Raw genomic sequence first — 7,836 nt, 5'->3', positions numbered from 1 at the left:
TACGGACACATCCAGCCTCAGCTGTACGGACACACCCAGCCTCAGCTGTACGGACACACCCAGCCTCAGCTGTACGGACACATCCAGCCTCAGCCGTACGGACACACCCAGCCTCAGCCGTACGGACACACCCAGCCTCAGCTGTACGGACACACCCAGCCTCAGCCGTACGGACACATCCAGCTTCAGCCGTACGGACACACCCAGCCTCAGCCGTACTGACACATCCAGCCTCAGCCGTACGGACACATCCAGCCTCAGCCGTACGGACACACCCAGCCTCTGCCGTTAAGGACACATCCAGCCTCTGCCGTTACGGACACATCCAGCCTCTGCCGTTAAGGACACATCCAGCCTCTGCCGTTACGGACACATCCAGCCTCTGCCGTTACGGACACATCCAGCCTCTGCCGTTAAGGACACATCCAGCCTCTGCCGTTACGGACACACCCAGCCTCTGCCGTTAAGGACACACCCAGCCTCTGCCGTTACGGACACACCCAGCCTCTGCCGTTACGGACACATCCAGCCTCTGCCGTATATATGAAGGTCCAGCCCAATGTCTGTATATATGAAGGTCCAGCCCATTGTCTGTATATGTCAAGGTCCAGCCCAATGCCTGTATATATCAAGGTCCAGCCCAATGTCTGTATATATCAAGGTCCAGCCCAATGTCTGTATATATCAAGGTCCAGCCCAATGTCTGTATATATCAAGGTCCAGCCCAATGTCTGTATATATCAAGGTCCAGCCCAATGTCTGTATATATCAAGGTCCAGCCCAATGTCTGTATATATCAAGGTCCAGCCCTAAGCTGTGGCTTGCAAACTTGCAACATTGTATCAACAAGCCTATTCCGGGCCCTCAGAGTTTCCTGGGCCAGTGAGCTCTGGACAGAATCAGCTGTTTTTGCGCAAATGAAAAAGTGTTCAGGTATTTTAGGATGTTTCCACTGGATATATATGATTCTCAGAGCATGATAGTTTCCTCTTTTTCACCTAGGCCTGCTGATTATCGAGGGGGAGAGTGTTGGAAAGATCTTTCAAATGCTGTGAGGAAATATTATCAATCACAATGGCAACTTTGTTTTCTTCTTTCATTGCTCACATTAAGCACTTCAAAACAAATACAATGGAAAAAATGTACAAAAACTCAGAAATGATGGTGTGAAACACCAAAAAATGTGTTTCTCACAAATGTAGCAGGTTGTGCAAACAACGTTTCCAATCTGACTTCACAGTAAATGACTGTAGGCTTAATTAATCCATGAATTAACAGAAATGTATGTAACCAAACGACGGGGATTAATTGGTTATTTTTACTACTGGTGACATGTGTAACGGGGGAATTTATCAACAATAAACAATCAAAGGGCAAACAATTAAGACAATAAACGTATGAATGCGGAAGAATTGGTGGGAGACAGCTCAGCTTTTTTCTGGAGAGAAAAGAGCCAATATCTTCACCACCCCATCCCGTTCCTCTTGTCTCAACATTTCAAAATGATACTGAAGACACATTATAGTCACACATATTTTAGACGCTTTTCTACTGACAGACGTATCTCAATAATCAGCTAGGCCCATTACCACGCGCACTGTCCAAATCGCAGGCTTCCCAACTAGGCATGTAGACCTACACGCTTTAAAAAGGTTTTTGAAACAATCCACAGCGTTAAGAGAAGCTAAACATCGTCTGTGGCTGAGTCATGCTCTCTGAGGAAGTATTCTGAAGGATTTTCGATATTTTCTGTATAGACAGGAGTAATTATATCATTTAGTCAAATTAATTTCTATTTACACCTCCCTACTCAAAACATCTTCATGCAGCTATGTAGAGAAGATACATTTTTTTATTTTTTTATTATCTTAAAAGGAATAAAAGTCACTGTGGTTGTGCCCTAAAAAAAGCAAACCTTTTGCCACTTTTGAGGTACGGACTGCAAGGCTTCAATTATGTACAGTACCTTTAACTAATGGTGTAATGGACAGGGTACCACTACAGTGGAGTTTATACCCCTTTACGTTGCCATTGACTACCTCTTTTTTCCCTAACAGTGTACAGTGGAGTTTATACCCCTTTACGTTGCCATTGACTACCTCTTTTTTCCCTAACAGTGTACAGTGGAGTTTATACCCCTTTACGTTGCCATTGACTACCTCTTTTTTCCCTAACAGTGTACAGTGTTGTTCCATTAAAAAGGTTATACTCAATAGTATTTTACTCGCTTCGCGCAATATTCAAATGTGTAGTGTAACAGCCACATAAACAAGGACAAATCCTACAATCAAAGCCTACAAAACTGCACAACCCAACACAACAACAAAACAAACAAAAAAACGGGCTAAAAATGAATCCATCAAGACGTATTAGGTACACTAATAAACTGCATCACTTAATATCATGGAACCCCTCAATACAACACCATTTCAATAACGGACTCAGACTCCTTATTTGGCGTGGGGGCTCATGAGCTCATAACAGCCCTGTGTTGATGGGAGAATGGAGAGGTGTAACAGAACATTGTAGGGTAGGCGGGGGATTCGACAGAGGCCCAGTAATTAAACTCAAATGAAGACATTAGTCATCTCGTTCTCCCACCGCCGCAGGGGAGGCCACGGCGCTAATTTAATACCCCCCCCACCCTCCCACTCCAACCCACAGACTCTGATGTGTGGCTCGGAGAGAAGAAGGGAATGGATAGATAGAGATGGAGGGATGATGATGAGGAGGAGGAGGAGGAGGAGGAGGACGGAGGAGGAGGATGAGGAGGAGGACAGAAGAAAATATAGTGACACTTTCTCCAGGGGTTCTGAGAGTTGGTAGAGGTGTTTGGATAGGGGGATTAGGACGAAGGGGTGAATGAAAGAGAGAATCCTGTATACTGTAGATGGAGAATGTTCCACGTTGGCTTTTGGTTTCAATCATTCTGCAGAGTTCCTATTTCTCTGTGACTTTCCTGCTCACTGTGCCTCCCCCCTCCACTTCTCTCTCTCTGTAATATCTCTGTAATGTCCGTCTCCTGGCCATTAGCCATAATGATAATAATGACTTATATTTCATTGTATAGTACCTTTCAGATCCCAAGGAACGTTTACACAGTGAAGACATCATATAAAAGAACCAATACATCTCCCCCGTATAGGGTTGTAATATTCCGGAAACTTCCAATAAATTCCCTGGTTTTCCAGAAATCCTGTTTTGGAGGATCCTGGACTTCCTGCTTATTCCCTTCTGATTCCGGGAATTCTTAAACTGGGATTTATTGAACGTTTTTTTATTTTGTCAGCCCTCCCTCCCTCCCTCCCTCCCTCCCTCCCTCCCTCCCTCCCTCCCTCCCTCCCTCCCTCCCTCCCTCCCTCCCTCCCTCTCTTTCCATCTCTCCATCCTTCTTTCCATCCCCCTATTTCTCCCTCCCTCCCTCCCTCCCTCCCTCCCTCCCTCCCTCCCTCTCCATCTCTCCATCCCTGTGTGGTAGCAGGGGTTGTGGCAGCTTACATAAGAGACCGAGGCAACTTCAGTTAAGCAGCTTGCTGTTACCCTTGAAAGGCGTTTGCTCGCAGCAGGTCAAGTGCAAAATAAGCCATTTTTTTCTCCCTTTATAGGATGTTAGACTATTAGAACTGAGGATTAGGCCTCCATATCTGGAAGGAAAAAGGCATGAAATCAGGCCGAAAATATGAAAAGAACAATCAACAGAATCCCTTTGAGGCAAAATAACACTTAAAAATAAATGCCACCTCCAGAAATACAGTTCATATCTAATGACTGTTGATCTACCAATTACCAACGCAACAATAGTGTGGTGTATTTTACTAAGCATGCGATTTAATATGATTAAACCGCGTATCAATGTGAGCTACAATTAACTCATCTGCTCTTACATCTAAATCAACAACAAACCCGCTTCGGTGTGAAAATAAAAACGTTTCATCACAGCTGGAGACACTCTAACATCCCACAAGAAACCTGGAGGGAGATGGAGGTAGAGAACCACAAAATGTCTCTCAATTACCCGGCTCAGACAGCTGCTAATGTTACAGATCCAACTATTAGCCAGTCGCTGACACTTAGGGCCAATTAAAGGTAAACCCCTGCCATTTTGGCTCACCCATGGGTGAAGTTCATCATGTTAAGGTCCAGAATGAAGATGTAAGCGCAGGAAAGACATGGTTTTACCGTATTATAATGACGAAGGTGGAAAGGAAAATCATATTGGGGTTGGTTTTGAATTGTCTGGGTGCTAAGTGGCTGTTTAATTGGATGACGGCAACCGTCACTACCACTCTTCCTTTTGAGTTTTAGTGGAGGACTGGGGAGAGGAGAGGTGCCATAGCAGTTAGGAAGGGACACCAGGAAAGTGAATGGAGACGCTGGTGCAATGCAGAGAGATGAGAGATTGGAAGGGAGGGATGGAGAGAGAAACAGAGAGAGAGAGAGACAGAGAGAGAGAGAGAGAGAGACAGAGAGACAGAGAGAGAGAGACAGAGAGAGACAGAGAGAGAGACAGAGAGAGAGAGAGAGGGAGACAGAGAGAGAGAGAGAGAGAGAGAGAGAGAGAGACAGAGAGAGAGAGAGAGAGAGACGGAGAGAGAGAGAGACAGAGAGTGAGAGAGAGCGAGAAAAAGAGAGAGAGAGAGTGAGAGAGTGAGAGAGAGAGAGAGAGAGAGGGAGACAGAGAGAGAGAGAGAGAGACAGACAGAGAGAGAGAGAGAACCAGAGAGAGAGAGACAAAGAGTGAGAGAGAGCGAGAAAAAGAGAGAGAGAGAGAGAGAGATAGAGAGGGAGACAGAGAGAGAGAGAGAGACAGAGAGAGAGAGAGACAGACAGAGAGAGAGAGAGAGAGAGACAGAGAGAGAGAGACAGAGTGAGAGAGAGCGAGAAAAAGAGAGAGATAGTGAGAGAGTGAGAGAGCGAGAGACAGAGAGCGAGAGAGAGAGAGAGAGGGAGAGGGAGAGAGACAGAGACACACAGAGAGAGAGACAGAGAGACAGAGAGAGACACAGACACAGAGAGAGAGAGAGGTGTACAATATACAGTACGTGACTATCCACATTCAATTTCAGTTCTGCTTTCTACTAACTACTTAACAAGTTTTCACCAACCCCGTCTCTTAGAGGTGCACAATTTGATTTAGCATAACTGAAAATCTGTTGGTAAACAAGGGCATGTTAAGGAAGATGAGGAAAACTGCACCTTTTCTGTCTTACAGCGTTTCATCCTAGAATTGTGTTTGTTTTGTGTTTGAAAGCACTAAAAGAATTATACAAAAATTCCTCCTTGGAACAACAAAGCAGGTCTGCATATCAAGCCTAGAGCTCAGCAGGTTTGAGGAAAGATACATCGTTGACGTGCTTTCTTCTTTAGAAAACACTTTGAGAGGCTTAAATAATTCTGAAAACATAGCTCAGCTCTGAAAGTGTTTTTTTTTAAGCCGACGCCTCGTGTCGAATGATATATTCCCACTCTCGGGTTTTCGACAAAGCTAAAATGACAAGTTTATTTCCTGTACTTCAAAAACCACTACATCACAGAGTGCCTAAATAGCCAACACAATCTGAAATCGAGTTTTACCTCGTCTGTCTCTCTCCTCGGTATCTGGTATTGTTAGAGACGTTTGACTGACAGCCGTTAAACAATATCCCACAACTGTAGCGGGATTGTAATTGTCATCTCTTGTGGTGACGGGAGTGTGTGTTTTGATGGGTGTGTGTGTGACGGATGTGTTTAATTGTGTGTGTGTTTGTGTGTTTGATGACTGTGTGTGTTTCTGTGTGTGTGTGTGTGTGTGTGTGTGTGTGTGTGTGTGTGTGTGTGTGTGTGTGTGTGTGTGTGTGTGTGTGTGTGTGTGTGTGTGTGTGTGTGTGTGTGTGTGTGTGTGTGTGTGTGTGTAACTGTGGCCCTACTGATATTAGCACTTTTATCAAAACAAATGTTTACTGTAGCAAACAGTTATTTTTCTGAATCAAACAGTTTTTTTTACTGAATCAAACAGTTATTTTACTGAATCAAACAGTTATTTTACTCAATCAAACAGTTATTTTACTGAATCAAACAGCTATTTTACTGAATCAAACAGTTATTTTACTGAATCAAACAGTTATTTTACTGAATCAAACAGTTATTTTACTCAATCAAACAGTTATTTTACTGAATCAAACAGTTATTTTACTGAATCAAACAGCTATTTTACTGAATCAAACAGTTATTTTACTGAATCAAACAGTTATTTTACTGAATCAAACAGTTATTTTACTGAATCAAACAGTTATTTTACTGAATCAAACAGCTATTTTACTGAATCAAACAGTTATTTTACTGAATCAAACAGTTATTTTACTGAATCAAACAGTTATTTTACTGAATCAAACAGTTATTTTACTGAATCAAACAGCTATTTTACTGAATCAAACAGCTATTTTACTGAATCTAACAGTTATTTTACTGAATCAAACAGTTATTTTACTCAATCAAACAGTTATTTTACTGAATCAGTGTACATGGAGTGTTGCATAGAAGGCCTATCTCTGTTTCTTTATATCAAATCAAATCAAATCACCTTTTATTTGTCACATGCTTTTCCAACAACTGGTGTAGACTAACAGTGAAATACTTACTACCGGGCCCCAACAATGAAAAACAAGATGAGAAATAGTCGAAAATATAAACATTTTAATTATAAACTGGGTGGTTTAAGCCCCGATTGCTAATTGGCTGACATCCGTAGGTAGATCAGACCATGTACCACAGGTATGACAAAACATTTATTTGTACTGCTCTAATTACATTGGTAACCAGTTTATAATAGCAATAAGGCACCTCAGGGGTTTGTGGTATATGGCCATTATACCACGGCTAAGGGCTGTATCCTTTTCTGATTTTCTTTATTTTAGCATATTTTTGATACTGAATGTTATCAGATCTTCAACCAAAACCTACAATTAGATAAAGTGAACCTGAGTTTACAAATAACCAAAGAAAATGAATGCTTGTTTTATTTATTGAATTAACAAAGTGAATTTCCCGCTTTACACTCAATAACTGGTTGTGACACCTTTAGCTGCAACGACTCCAACCAAACACTTCCTGTAGTTTTATCAGTCCACCTTTAGCTGCAACGACACCAACCAAACACTTCCTGTAGTTTTATCAGTCCACCTTTAGCTGCAACGACTCCAACCAAACACTTCCTGTAGTTTTATCAGTCCACCTTTAGCTGCAACGACTCCAACCAAACACTTCCTGTAGTTTTATCAGTCCACCTTTAGCTGCAACGACTCCAACCAAACACTTCCTGTAGTTTTATCAGTCCACCTTTAGCTGCAACGACTCCAACCAAACACTTCCTGTAGTTTTATCAGTCCACCTTTAGCTGCAACGACTCCAACCAAACACTTCCTGTAGTTTTATCAGTCCACCTTTAGCTGCAACGACTCCAACCAAACACTTCCTGTAGTTTTATCAGTCCACCTTTAGCTGCAACGACTCCAACCAAACACTTCCTGTAGTTTTATCAGTCCACCTTTAGCTGCAACGGCTCATTTTTAAGTCCTGCCACAACATCTCAAATGGGATGATTAGGTCTGGATTTTGACTAGGTCATTCCAAAACTACAAATGTGTTGCTTTTTAACCATTTTCATGGTTTTTCATGACTTAATATTGTGTTTTGGATCAATGTCTTGCTGCATGACTCAGCTGTGTTTCAGCATCAGCTCAGAGACGGGTGGCCTGACATTCTCCTGTAGATTTCTCTGATGCAGAGCAGAATTCATGGTTCCTTCTATTAAGGCAAGTCGTACAGGTTCTGAGGCAGCAAAGCATCCCCAAACCATCA

At 42.6% G+C, this 7,836-nt stretch overlaps 1 protein-coding gene across 1 annotated transcript in view; it reads right to left on the bottom strand.

Moving 5' to 3' along the window:
• Positions 1-7,836, bottom strand: part of LOC139379488 (NACHT and WD repeat domain-containing protein 2) — an 81,299-nt gene that overhangs the window by 42,019 nt on the left and 31,444 nt on the right. The window lies entirely within an intron of this gene.

This window comes from Oncorhynchus clarkii, chromosome 21 (assembly GCF_045791955.1).
Source record: "Oncorhynchus clarkii lewisi isolate Uvic-CL-2024 chromosome 21, UVic_Ocla_1.0, whole genome shotgun sequence".
Classification (NCBI taxonomy): domain Eukaryota; kingdom Metazoa; phylum Chordata; class Actinopteri; order Salmoniformes; family Salmonidae; genus Oncorhynchus; species Oncorhynchus clarkii.
The sequence above is the reverse complement of the archived record's forward strand: the minus strand, read 5'-3'. Positions and strand labels throughout refer to the sequence as shown.